Source organism: Macaca mulatta, chromosome 7 (genome assembly GCF_049350105.2).
Source record: "Macaca mulatta isolate MMU2019108-1 chromosome 7, T2T-MMU8v2.0, whole genome shotgun sequence".
Lineage (NCBI taxonomy): Eukaryota > Metazoa > Chordata > Mammalia > Primates > Cercopithecidae > Macaca > Macaca mulatta.
This window is the reverse complement of record NC_133412.1, coordinates 36,268,865-36,283,905: the sequence shown is the minus strand read 5'-3', so window position 1 is coordinate 36,283,905 and position 15,041 is coordinate 36,268,865. Positions and strand designations below refer to the sequence as shown.

At 41.5% G+C, this 15,041-nt stretch overlaps 1 long non-coding RNA gene across 1 annotated transcript in view; it reads left to right on the top strand.

Moving 5' to 3' along the window:
• The first annotated feature begins 2,453 nt into the window (after window positions 1-2,453).
• Window positions 2,454-15,041, top strand: part of LOC144329889 (uncharacterized) — a 139,811-nt gene continuing 127,223 nt past the window's right edge. Inside the window, exon 1 of the long non-coding RNA XR_013395624.1 lies at window positions 2,454-2,589. This is a non-coding gene — a long non-coding RNA (uncharacterized LOC144329889). The remainder of the gene's footprint in view (window positions 2,590-15,041) is intronic.

Here is a 15,041-nt window from a genome sequence, read left to right as displayed (position 1 = left end):
AGATACTACATTAGATTTCATCGTCATGAGATATTGTCTTGTCATGTCTCATTGTAGACTCCTCTTGATGGTGGTAGTTTCTCAGACCTTCCTTGTTTTTGATGACCGTGACAGTTTGAAAAGTAGCAGTCAGCAATAATGTTTTGGTCTGAGGCTCTTTCTCTATGATCTCACTTTACTTACAAACCATCTAAGTTGGAAGTCCTGATGAATACCTCAAAGAAAATTAAGGAGGACCACGTATGCTTAAGGACCCTGGATGGCCTTCTCTGTAAAGCATCCACAGGTTGCAGTGTACCTCTGATGTGAAGCAAGATATCTATAATCTGAATACGTAGCTTTCCAAGGTATCTCTGACTTTAGACCTCTCAGCCTTTTGTGTATATTAGAAGACAACTCTTTGCTGAGCAGAATGAGCACATAGAAACCATCTTACAGAAGAGCACTGTACAAATGAAGCATCTTTTGATGTCTTGACAGACCTTGAGTAACGTGGTGCCAATGGTTTGTTCAAGACAAACAAAATACAGCTCTAGCTGGGATTGATCAGTTACTGACAATGGTTGACTGTGGACCATCAGATGAATAAGACTTTATACAAAATGATTTCAGGGAACTTGTGACTCTGATCAGTGCACTGTCATCTGATGCCATGGAATCTGCTGTGCACTCAGGTCTATGTGGAATCAATCACGGGGTGCTCAACAAGCAAATCATGGGATACAAAAGGAAGAGAAAGGATTTAGAAATATGAGCCCAGTGTGGCCAAAACAAGAGCAACAACAATTGGCTGAGTTGACAAAGCAAATGAAAAAGAGAAAGAGAAAGAAGAAACCAAAGCCCCTTGTGGATGATGACAGTTCTCCCAAGAATTACCCCAAGATGTAGAATGAGTGATGATGCTCTGGATAATGAGTACATTCTTTGAGAAGCGCACATTGAAATATGAGTATGGATTACCAGAGAAGAGGAACTGGAGACAGGGAAAGAAGGTGATAGAAAGGAAAAATGTTAACTTGTCACTTGTTATTAGGTTAACTTTTCTCTTAGAGAGAAAATAAGTTTGTGAGGCATCAACCCTGCTGATAGATAAGCTTATTTTGAGGGGTTAAACTGATACAGACCAACAGCAGCTAAGTCTGTACTATGTTTATGTTTATGTCCTCTATATGACACTTATACATAATATGAACTCTACTTTTGGAAACAAATGTAAAATTTTAATTTTCAGATAGAAAAAAACAAGTAGCAATCAATGGAACAGAAAACAAGGACAGGCCATGTGATGGCTCACGCCTGGAATCACAGCATATTGGAAGGCTAAGATGGGAGAATTGCTTGAGGTCAGGAGTTTAAGACCAGCCTGAGCAACATCATGAGAACCCATCTCTACAAAAATAAATAAATAAATAATTTTTTGAGATGGGATCTGGCTTGGTCGTCCAGGCTAGAGTGCAGTGGCACAATCTTGGCTCACTGTAACCTCTGCCTCCCCTGGCTCAAGTGATCAGTGATCCTCCCACCTCAGCTCCACAAGTAGCTAGGACCACAGGTGCATGCTACCATGATCGGCTAATTTTTGTAGTTTTGGTAGAGACACGGTTTCCCCATGTTGCCCAGGCTGGTCTCAAACTCCTGAGCTCAAGTGATCTGCCTGCCTCAGCCTCCCAAAGTGCTGGGATTGCAGGCATGAGCCACTGTGCCCAGCCTTTTTTTTTTTTTTTTTTTTAACCTTTACGCTCTGTTGAACTTGATGAAGTGTCTTAAAGTTCATCTAGGTCAATCACCCTATTTTCCACGAGAGAAAAGTAAGCCCCAGAAAGGTCTAGTAACTTATTCAATATCCTACAGCAAGTTAGTAGGCAATAATAACCAAGCATGTCTTTTCATTAAAGAGGTACTATCTCCTTGAACTGACCATTAAATGAAATAGGCTTTATTCCCATTATAAATGAGAAAACTATATCTGAGAAAGGTTAAATTACTTGTCAAGGTCAATATTAAGTGTTAAAGTGAGGTGTAAACAAAGAAAAAAGTTTGACATTAAAAATATTTTCTCGGCCGGGCGCGGTGGCTCACGCCTGTAATCCCAGCACTTTGGGAAGCTGAGACGGGCGGATCACGAGGTCAGGAGATCGAGACCATCCTGGCTAACACGGTGAAACCCCGTCTCTACTAAAAAATACAAAAAACTAGCCGGGCGAGGTGGCGGGCGCCTATAGTCCCAGCTACTCAGGAGGCTGAGGCAGGAGAATGGCGTGAACCCGGGAGACGGAGCTTGCAGTGAGCTGAGATCCGGCCACTGCACTCCAGCCTGGGCGACAGAGCGAGACTCCATCTCAAAAAAAAAAAAAAAAAAATATATATATATATATTTTCTCTCATTTTGGGCCACATGTCTTTTTTTTTTTTTCATTAAAAAATAAAAAGATAAAAATATTTTCAGGGTGGACGCAGTGACTCATGCCTTTAATCCCAGCACTTTGGGAGGCTGAGACAGGTGGACTGCTTGAGTCCAGGAGTAAAACCAGCCTCAGCAACATGGCAAAACCTCATCTCTACAAAAAATACAAAAATTAGCAGGGCATGGTGGCATGTGCCTCTACTCTCAGCTACTAGGGAGGCTGAAGTGGGAGGATCACCTGAATCCAGGGAGGTCGAGGCTGCAGTGAGCCGTGATGGCACCACTGCACTCCAGCCTGGGTGATAAAGTGAGACTCTGTCTCAAAAAAATAAAAATATATATATACACACATACACACACACACACACACACGCATATATGTATATATCTTTGCCCAGTGATTTGTTTTATCTTCTGTTTTGTTCTTCCTTTTTTTCTTTGTTCTTTTAGAGATAGGGTCTCACTCTGTTGCCTAGGCTGGAGTGCAGTGGCACCATCAGCTTCAATCTCCTGGGCTCAAGTGATTCTCCTGCTTCAGCCTCCCCAGTAGTGGGGTCTACAGGCATGCACCACCACACCTGGCTAATTTTAGATATTTTTACAGTATTTATTTATTTGTTTGTTTATTATTTATTTACTTATTAGAGATGCAGTCTCGCTCTGTCACCCAGGTTGGAGTGTAGTGGTGCGATCTTGGCTCACTGCAACCTCTGCCTCTGGGATCAAGCAATTCTCCTGCCTCAGCCTCCCAGGTAGATGGGACTACAGGCCCACGCCAACACGCCCTGCTAATTTTTGTATTTTTAATAAAGACAGGGTTTTACCATGTTGGCCCAGCTTGTCTCAAACTCCTGACCTTAAGTGATCCACCCACCTTGGCCCCCTAAAGTGCCGGGATTATAGGCAAGAGCCACCGCGTCTGGCCCTGGCTAATTTTTTCAAAGTTTTTTTGGTAGAGGATGGGAGTCTCACTATGTTGCCCAGACTTGTCTTGAACTCCTAAGCTCAAACAATCCTTCTGCCCTAGCCTCCTAAAGTGCTGGAATTACAGGCATGAGCCACCCCACCTGGTCCTTTGCCCAGTGCTTTAAGAGGCCAAGGCAAGAAGATTGAGTTTGAGACAAGCCTGTCCAACATAGACCCCCATCTCTATAAAATAACAAATAAAATAATCTTTTCATCTTTGTAGTAAGAATATTTTTCACAGATTCACTTTTGGTTTGTGCAACAAAAACCCAAGTTTTAAAAATGAAAAATTGAGTTGGGCACAGTTGCTCATGCCTATAATCCCAGCACTTTGGGAAGCTGAGGTGGGCAGATCACTTGAGGTCAGGAGTTCATGGTCAGTCAGTTCAACATGGTGAAACCTTGTCTCTACAAAAAAAAAACAAAAAACAAACAAACAAAAAAAATTAGCTGAGCTTGGTGGGGCAAGCCTGTAGTCTCAGCTATTTGGGAGGCAGCAGAATCACTTGAACCCAAAAGGCAGAGGTTGCAGTGAGCTGAGATCACGCCACTGCACTCCAACCTGGGTGATGGAGCGAGACTCTGTTTCAAAAAACAAATAAAATTACAATTAAAATTTAAAATAAATAAAAATAGATTGGCCAGGCAGCGTGGTGACTCACACCTGTAATACCAGCGCTTTGGGAGGCCCAGATGGGTGGATCACCTGAGGTCAGGAGTTTGAGAGCAGCCTGATCAACATGGAGAAACCCTGTCTCTACTAAAAATACAAAAATTAGCGGGGCATGGTGGTGCGCACCTGTAATCCCAGCTACTTAGGAGGCTGAGACAGGAGAATTGCTTGAACCCAGGACGCGGAGGTGGCAGTGACCCAAGATCACACCACTGCACTCCAGGCTGGGTGACAGAGTGAGACTCCGTCTCAAAAATAAATAAATAAATAAATAAATAAGAGAAAATGAGCTTAGGGATGCAATCTAAAGATCTGAAATTATGCCTGTATTTTCAAATGTGACATATCAATTCCTTGCCACAAGTGCCACTTTATTTTATTTTTAATTTTCTTTTTATTTTTGAGACAGGGCCTCACTCTGTCACCCAGGCTGGAATGCAGCGGCACGATCCTGGCTCACTGCAACCCCCGCCTCCCAGGCTCAAGTGATCCTCCCACGTGAGCCTCCCTGTAGCTGGGACTACAGGCGCATGCCAACACACCTGGCTAATTTTTTGTATTTTGGTGGAGACAGGGTTTTCCCATGTTGCCCAGGCTGGTCTCAAACTCCTGAGCTCAGATGACCCATCGCCTTGGCCTCCCAAAATGCTGGGATTACAGGCCTGAGCCACCATGCCTGGCCCACAAGTGCCATTTTAAATGAATCATCTTTTATTATATTTACTTACTTATGCAAACATGCCCAGCCCTATTCTCTAACAGTATTTGTGATAGCTTACATGAACACATGTAATCATTAGGGTAGAAACCTCAATGGATTAAGACCCTAAGGGGCAAAACAAGAAAAAAAGGATGGCAAAATTCAGACAGAGGTAACTGTTAATATGATGCAAAAATGCATACCATAGAATCCTGGACAATTTCTAAGCATGAGTCACAAATTTAGCTTTAGATTCCTTTCAACCAGAGCCAACAATTAAAAAATTCATAGTGTTAATAAGGGAATATGTCTTAGAAGAAGCATAACTTTTCCTTACATCAAGACCTTAAAAAAAATCATCATTATAGAAATACTGTGTGACTGTAAACAACATTCTGAACATCCCTACAATAATTATTACAGTTTCATGAAAGGAAGAAAGCTGAGGAGACATATTACAGTGAGATCCTTTTACAGCCCCTTAAGAAAGGAGACAAGCCCAATATAAGAAGGAGGCTGGTAGGCCGGGCACGGTGGCTCACACTTGTAATCCCAGCACTTTGGGAGGCCAAGGCAGGTGGATCACGAGGTCAGGAGTTCAAAACCATGCTGACCAATACAGTGAAATCCCGTCTCTACTAAAAATACAAAAATTAGTTGGGTGTAGTGGCAGGCACCTGTAATCCCAACTACTCAGGAGGCTGAGGCAGGAGAATCGCTTGAACCTAGGAGGCAGAGGTTGCAGTGAGCCAAGATTGTGCCATTGTACTCCAGCCTGGACAACAAGAGCAAAATTCCGTCTCAAAAAAAAAAAAAAAAAAAAAAAAGGACGGAGGCTGGTAAAGAAGACAAAGTATGAGTCTAGTAATAAACTCCCATAATCTCTTCATATGAAAACTTTCTAGAAGATTGAGGGCCATTTATTTTCTTACCAAGTCAGGACAGGAGTTTTGCAAGAAGGGTTCTTCTGCAGGTATAATTTCCTACATGCTATCCTCTCCTGTCCTGCTGGTACAGCTTGTCCCAACTCCAAAGGGTAGGTAAGACACAGACCATGGATTTTAGCACACTCTACTCCTGGTCATACAGAGACCAGTTTTTGTATGACATATATAAGCACTGCTATTCCAACAGTACCATCTACATGGGGAAACTTGTAATATGTGGGCAAGATTTCAATAGGTTTTTCCCAAGTAGCCTAGGATAAGGTTTTTAAGGGAATTAGCCTTAAGAGGTGGGAGATACATTAAGCTGAGCGGTAAGTTCATGAGGGTTCACTTCATTCTCTTTCCACTTTTGAATATACTTGAAATTTTCCAAAATAAAAAAACGAGAGCTGGGCATGGTGGCATGTACCTATAATCCCAGGTATTTGGGAGGTTGAAGCAGGAGGATTGCTTGAGCCCAGGAGTTTTTTTTTTTTTTTTTTCTTTCTCTGAGACAAGGTCTCACTCTGTCACCCCGGCTGCAGTACAGTGGAATGATCACGGCTTACTGCAGCCTCCACCTTTCAGAGCCCAGGAGTTTGAGACCAGCCTAAGCAACTTAGACAGAACCCATCTCAAAAACAAACAAAAAACCCCCCCAAAAAAAAAACAAAAAAAAGAAAATATAATCATGTTGAAGATCCTCAGGGATAAATGAAGTAATATGTATCACAAATAAACAATTATAAAAAACAGACAAAAATAAAACAAGAGTAGATGGATAAAAAATGTGCCAATTAGAAATTTCAGAAATTAAAAAGTAGCACTAAAAATTTAATGGAAACTCAAAAGCAACCCAATTAAAAATAGGCAAAATATTTAAACAGGCATTTTACCTAAAAAGATGTATGAATGGCTGGAAATGGTATACGGAAAGGTGCTCGACATCATTGGTCATTAAGGAAATGCAAACTAAAGCCGCAGTAAGATACCATTTCACGTCTACTAGTATGGCTATAATAAAAAAGAAAATAACTGCCAGGTGCGGTGGCTCAAGCCTGTAACCCAGCACTTTGGGAGGCTGAGACGGGTGCATCACGAGGTCAGGAGATCGAGATCATCCTGGCTAACCCGGTGAAACCCCGTCTCTACTAAAAAACACAAAAACAAACTAGCCGGGCGACGTGACGGGCGCCTGTAGTCCCAGCTATTCGGGAGGCTGAGGCAGGAGAATGGCGTAAACCCGGGAGGCGGAGTTTGCAGTGAGCCGAGATCCGGCCACTGCACTCTAACCTGGGCGGCAGAGCGAGACTCCATCTCAAAAAAAAAAAAAGAAAGAAAATAACAAGTGTTGGAAAGGATGTCAAGAAATAAACCCTCAAACTTTGCTGAGGAGTATGCAAAATGGTACAGCTACTGTGGAAAACTGGCAGTGTCTTTAAAAATAAACATAGGCCATATGCGGTGGCTCACGCCTGTAATCCCAGCACTTTGGGAGGCCCAGGTGGTTGAATCAGGAGTTCAAGACCAGCCTGGCCAACATGGTGAAACCCCATCCCTACTAAAAATACAAACATTAGCTGGGTATGGTGGTGCATGCCTGTAGTCCCAGCTACTCGGGAGGCTGAGGTGGCAGAATTGCTTGAACCTGGGAGGCGGAGGTTGCAGTGAGCCGAGATCGTGCCACTGCACTCCAACCTGGGCGACAGAGTGAGATTGTGTCTCAGACAATAAATAAATAAATAAATAAATAAACTTAAATGTACAGTCATACCAAGAAATTCCACTTCTAGATATCTATCCAAGAAAATACAAACATATGTCCACACAAAGACTGGTACATGTTAATAGCAGCAGTATTCATAATTGCCAAAAAGTGGAAACAATCCGAATGTCCATCAACTAGTGAAGGGATAAACGCAATGTGATACATCTATATAATGGAATACTTTCAGCAGTATCAGGGAACAAAAAACAAATACAGGATATAAAATGAATGAACCTCAAAGAAATTAAGTGCATAACACATATTGTATAATTCTGTTTATATGAAATGTCCAGAAAAGGCAAATATATAGAAACAGAAAGTATATTGGTGGTGCCTGGGGCTAGAGGTAGGGACAAAGGTGGACTGCAAATGGGCATGAGGGATCATTTTATTATGAAAGAAATCTTCTAAAACTGGATTGTGATAATGCTTGTACAACTTCACAAATAGATCAAAAATCATTGAATCGTACATTTTAAACTGTATGTAAAATGGTAAAGATGGCAAATTATATATGTATGTTTTACCTCAATAAAAGAATAGAAATAAAATTAAATGGTATGTAAATTACGTCTCAGTGAAACTTTTCATTTACTTATTTTTTCTTTTCTTTTTCCTTTTTTCTTTTCCTTTTTTTTTTTTTTTTTTTTTTTGAGACAGAGTCTTGCTCTGTTGCCCAGGCTGGAGTGCAGTGACATGATCTTGGCTTATTGCACCCCCTGCCTCCCAGGTTCAAGCGATTCTCCTGCCTCAGCCTCCCTAGTAGCTGGGATTACAGTTGCATGCCACTATACCCGGCTAATTTTTGTATATTTAGTAGAGATGGGGTTTTGCCATGTTGGCCAGGCTGGTCTTGAACTTCTGACCTCAAGTGATCCACCTGCCTCAGCCTCCCAAAGTGCTGGGATTACAGGCGTGAGCCATTGCACCCAGCCCATTTATTTATATTTTCAAGACAGGGTCTCACTCTGTCCCCCAGGCTAGGCTCCAGTGGTGTGAACTCCTGGGCTCAAGCCATCCTCTTGCCTTAGCCTCCCAAGTGGATAGGTCTACAGGTGCCTACCACCACGCTCAGCTAATTAAAAAAATTTTTATAGAGACTAGTCTCAAACTCCTGGCCTCAAGCGATCCTCCTGCTTCAGCCTCCTAGAGTGCTAGGATTACAGGTGTGAGCCACCGTTCCCAACCTCAATGAAGCTATTTTTTTAAAATAACAATAATAGGCCGGGCGCGGTGGCTCAAGCCTGTAATCCCAGCACTTTGGGAGGCCGAGACGGGCGGATCACTAGGTCAGGAGATCGAGACCATCCTGGCTAACACGGTGAAACCCCGTCTCTACTAAAAAATACAAAAAACTAGCCGGGCGAGGTGGCGGGCGCCTGTAGTCCCAGCTACTCAGGAGGCTGAGACAGGAGAACGGCCCGAACCCGGGAGGCGGAGCTTGCAGTGAGCTGAGATCCGGCCACTGCACTCCAGCCTGGGCGACAGAGCGAGACTCCGTCTCAAAAAAAAATAAAAAATAAAAAATAAAAAAATAAAATAAAATAAAATAAAATAACAATAATAATAATAATTGGGTAAACTTAAGACAGGACAACTCTGAGTAATTAGTGAACTTGGAAGATAATACTGAAGAATACATTCAAAACACATCACAAAAAGAAATAAAAATATGAGACAGGATGGAAAAAACATACAATTAATCTGAGTTTCAGAAGAAGAGACTATAAAGGAATTATAGAAAAATAGCATTAAGGTCGTGTGCAGTGGCTCACGCCTGTAATCCCAATACTTTGGGAGGCTGAGGCAGGCAGATCACCTGAGGTCAGGGGTTTGAGACCAGCCTGGCCAACGTGGTGAAACCCTGTCTCTATTAAAAATACAAAAATTAGCTGGGCATGGTGGCAGGTGCCTGTAATCCCAGCTACTCAGGAGGCTGAGGCAGAAGAATCACTTGACTCTGGGAGGCAGAGGTTGCAATGAGATCACGCCATCGCACTCCAGCCTGGGAGACAAAGCAAGACTCTGTCTCGAAAAATAGCACTGAAAGTGATAATATCTGAGTAGATTCAGGAACTAAAGGAACATACGAATCTTTAGATTGAAAGTGCACTTCTGCAGGATAAAGAAAAATCCACACCTTATATCCAAACAAGTAGGCTGGGCATGGAGGTTCACACCTGTTATCCCAGCACTTTGGAAGGCTGAGGCAGGTGGATTGCTTGAACTCAGTAGTTATAGACCAGCCTGGGCAACATGGCATAACCTCATTTCTACAAATACTACAAAAATAGCCATGTATGGTGGTGTGCGCCTGTAGTCCCAGCTACTCAGGAGACTGAGATGGGAGGATAGCTTGAGCCCAAGTTGGTCAAGGCTACTGTGAGCTGAGATCGGGCCTCTGCACTCCAGCCTGGACAAAAAAAACAAAACAAAACAAAAAGTAACACTGAAAACATCAAAGATAGAAAGAAATTGCTAAAAGCCTGTCTAAGAAATTATCTATTAAAAATCATTAGACTTATAGGAATATTGCTTCAAATTGCTGAAAGTAAATACAGTCTTTTCTCAGTACACACAGCGGATTGGTTCCAAGATTCCCCAACACCCACGTGGTGTATACAAAATCCTTACATACTGAAGTACCACAGTCCACCCTGCAAACCTGCATATAGGAAGTTAGTCCTCCATATAAGTGGGTTTCACATCCCACTAATGTTGTATTTTCATCTGTGTTTGGTTGGAAAAAAATCCCTGTAGTAGTGGACCCATGCAATTCAAACCCATGTTGTTCAAGGGTCAACTGTAATTGTCAGTCTAAAAATCTACGTGCAGCTAAACTATCGTTCAAGAGTGAGGATGGGCCATGCACAGTGGCTCACGCCTGTAATCCCAGCACTTTGGGAGGCCGAGGTGGGTGGATCACTTGAGGCCAGGAGCTTGAGGCCAGCTCGGCCAACATGGTGAAACCCTGTCTCTACTAAAAATACAAAAATTAGCTGGGTGTGGTGGCACACATCTGTAATCCCAGCTACTCAGGAGGGTGAGGCAGGAGACTGAGGAGAATCACGATGCTGGGAGGTGGAGGTTGCAGTGAACCGAGATGGCACCACTACACTCCAGCCTTGGCGACAGAGCGAGATTCTATTTCAAAAAAAGAAAAAAGTGAGGATGAAACAGCATATAAAGAATGGGAGAGAGTATTCTTTTCTGAGCCTCACTGAAAGAACTACCAAAGGATGTGAGTTAGCAAGAGAAATGAACTTTAAAGGAGTGGGATGTAAGGCATGAGAGAACATAGAACTTGACAAAAATATGTTGTTAAATTTAATTAAATGTGAACTCTAAAAATAATTTTTAGAAGAAACTAAAACTAAAACTGAACGGAAACCCTGAACAAAAATAAGAAAATAGGGATAGGGAGTATTCAGTGGATAATTACAGTATGCAAAGGTTCAGTAGAAAGGTAGAAGATACTGAAAAGCTTTAGCCTTTGGAAGTTTTTATATTTAAGTAGTGTGGTAGCCAGCCTCCTATGATGGCTCCCAATATCCTCACCTCCTGGTATTGTCATTGAATTGTGGCTTCCCAGTGTGCCCGATAAAATATAGCAGAAGTGAGAGGGCTTTGACTCCTAAGGCTACTTCATCAAAGATGTGGCAATTTCCACCTTGGTCTCTCTCTCTCTCTCAAAGCATTGGCTCTATGGCAATGATTCTCAATTGGGGATGATTTTGTCCCCCATGTTCACCCCAGGGACCATTTGGAGATGTCTAGGGAGACATTTTTGATTGTCACAACTGGGAGCGCTACTGCCATCTAGTGGGTAGAGGTCAAAGATGCTGTTAAACATCCTAAATAGAACAGCACTTCCGGCCCCCTTCAGCAGCGAATTATGAAGTACAAAATGTCAATAGCACTGAGGTAGAGAAATCTTCTCCTAGGGAAGACCAGATGCCATATCATGAAGACTATCCAACAGCTGTATCGAGATGTTCACTCGGTAAGGAGCTAAGGCCTCTTGCCTCAACAACTTGCCAGCTACATGGGTCCTTGAGAGTGTCCTCCAGGCTCAGTGAAGCCTCAAATGACTGTAGGCCAGTTGACATCTTGACAAGTCATGAGAGATCCCAAGCCAGAACACCCAATTAAGCCCCTCCTGAACTTCTTACCCACAGAAACTGTGTGAGATAATAAATGTTGATTGCTTTTTTCTTGTTTGATTGTTTGTTTGAGATGGAGTCTCACTCTGTGGCCCAGGCTGGAGTGCAGTGGCACAATCTCAGCTCACTGCAACCGCTGCTTCCCAGGTTCAGGCGATTCTCCTGCCTCAGCCTCCTGAGTAGCTGGGACTACAGGCGCCTGCTACCACGCCCGGCTAATTTTTGTATTTTTAGTAGAGACGGGGTTTTACCATGTTGGTCACGCTGGTCTCGAACTCCTGAGCTCAAGTGATATGCCCACTTCGGCCTCCTAAAATACTGGGATTACAGGCATGAGCCACCATGCCCAGCCAAATGTTTTATTGTTGTTTTAAGCCTCTAAGTATTGGGGTAATTTATTAGACAGCAATAGATAACTAATACAAATAAGTAAAGTTAAAGATTTAAGGATATGATTAAAAGAAGAGAAATATAGTTTATAGTTCCCAAACTAGCAAAGGCAAATCAAAGGGGAACTATACAAAATGTTAATAACCTAACATAAATCAGAGAAAGAGAAGGAAAAAAAAACAAAAAACACGGTACCGGAATCACAAAATATACACATATAAATTTAAAGACATTAGAAATCACAATAAATGCAAATGCATTAAACTCACGTACTAAAGAGGAAAAACTCAGACAATGGATTAAAAATATCCAACCATATACTTCTTACAGAAGATAATCCTGAAATAACATAGAAAGATTGAAAATAGGCCAGGCCCAGTGGCTCAAACCTGTAAACCCAGCACTTCAGGAGGATGAGGCCAGTGGATGGCTTGAATCCAGGAGTTTGTGACAAGTCTGGGCAACATGGCGAAACTCCGTCTCTACAAAAAATACAAAAATTAACTGGGCATGGTGGCACATGCCTGTAGTCTCAGCTACTGGGGAGGCTGAGATAGGAGGATCACTTGAGGAGGGAGGATGGCTTGAGCTCAGGAGGCGAGGGTTGCAGTGAGCCGCGATGGCACCACTTCACTCTAGCCTGGGCGACAGTGAGACCCTATATCAAAAAGAGAAGAAAATTGAAAATAAAACAGAAGCAATTACAAATTACAGAAAACACATATGAACAGAAAGCTAATAGTAAGTAGTATCAGACAAAATAGAATTTAAGGCAAAAACAGAGATAAAGAGTGGCACTACATAAAGATTAAAGGAACACAACACGTAAGTCATAAGTGTATTTGTATTAGTTATAAAACAGCCTTGAAACATAAAACAATAAAGCAAAAACTGATCTACAGAGAGACATTGACAGAAATCACAATATTGGCAACTATTTGCAGTTGGAGAAAAGATATAAATATTTATTTATGTATTTATTTTATGTATGTATGTATGTATGTATTTATTTATTTTGAGATAGGGTCTTGCTCTGTCACACAGGCTGGGGTGTACTGACATGATCACGGCTTACTGCAGCCTTGACCTCCTGGGCTCCAGTGATCCTCTCACCTCTGCCTCCCAAGTAGCTGGGACCACAGGTGGGCACCACCACACCCACCTTATTTTTTAAATTTTTTGTAGAGATGAGGTCTTGCCATGTTGCTCAGGCTGGTCTCAAACTCCTTGGTTTAAGTGATCCTCCCACCTCAGCCTCCCAAAGTCCTGGGATTATAGATGTGGGCCATGGAGCCTGGCCAATATGTATTTAATAGATAATGCATGTGCATGGTAAAAAATTGAAGAGGTTCAATACTGTTCCCTGAAATGAAAGCCTCTGTTCTGTCCATCTCCCTTAGCCTCTGAGTTCCTCTCTTCAGAGGGCAATACTATTAACACTCTTAACTGTTTCTTGTGTATTCTTCCAGATACGAGTCTATATACTTACATATGTAATCATACATGTTATTTTCCCCTTGCAAACAATAGCAAACTACATACAATATAATCTGGTGTCTAGCTCTGTTTAATTTTTCTAAAGTATCTTGTAGTCATTTCCATAGCAGATATGTATGGATCCATCATTCTTACTAATAGGTGCAGGGTATTCCACTGCATGACCATACCATTGATGAATGTTTAGGTGCCCATCACTTTTGCTGTTATAAACAATGCTGCAATGTCAGTTCAAATAATATTTCCCATAGATTTGTTATTATCTACAAGAATGAGTGGGATTTCTGGATCAAAGTGTCTATACCTTATAATTTTGTTATGCATTTTCAAATTGATCTTCATTTATGTCAATTTATACTTCAATTTACAATGCATGAGAATACATTGACAACATATTCTTAAAAACACAGCAAGTTAACAAACTTTTAGCTCCATACCAACCTAAAGCTTCATATTCTTCAAAATGAACTTGATAACCAGATTGTCATGCCTGAGAAAAAAGATTTACTGGCACAGGAGATGATTAGTAAGCTGTGGTCTTTATGATGTGAGCCTTTCAATCCAGAAACATCTCCATTTATGTCAACTTGCGAGTCTTTCAAAGTGGCTTATAATTTTCCCTACGTGTATATTAAATATGTTTTGTTTGGTTCAAACGTAAGTCATTTATTTATTAATTTATGCTACAGCAAAGGTCTTCTATTATATCTCCTAACTGATTTTTCTTTGTAATATATATGAAGCTATTGGGTTTTGTGTATCAGTTTTAACACATGTTGTTTTATCTATCATTATCTTATTGTTTGTAGCAGTTGATTCTTTTGGGTTTTCCAGATACACAGTTATATCATATCCAAATAGAAATAGCTTAACCTGTTCTTCTCACAATGCTTCTCCCCTTTTTCTTATTAACACCTATATACTATTAAAGACAGAGAAGCTAGTGAGCATTCTCTATTTCTGACTTTAGAAGGAACCCTTTTTATAAGTAAATGCTGTCTTTTGGACTGAAGAATATATGCATGTGCGTGTGTGTGTGTGTGTGTGTATGTGTGTATACTCTCCTACACTTATGGAGATCACCATATACTTATTCTCCTTAGTTCTTTCAGGTTTTCTGTTTTGTTTTTTGTTTGTTTGTTTGTTTTAGACAGTATCTTGCTCTGTCACCCAGGCTGGAGTGCAGTGACACAATCATAGCTCACTGCAACCACAAACTCCTGGGCTGAAGTGATCCTCCCACCTCAGCCTCCTGGGTAGCTACGACTGGCACCACCATGCCAGGCTTTTTTTTTTTTTTTTTTTTTTTTAAAGAGATGGAGTCTCATTGTGTTGCCCAGGCTGGTCTCAAACTGCTGATCTCAAAGTAATCCTCCCACCTCACCTCCCAAAATTTGGGATTACAGACTTGAGCCACTGCACCTGGCTGCTTTTTTGCCTTAGTTCTATTAATAAGATGAATTACACTAATGAATTTTGTAATAATAAAACACCCTTGAATTTCTGGAATACACTCCTGGTCACAATGTATTGTCTTTGCAAAGTGCTGTTGAA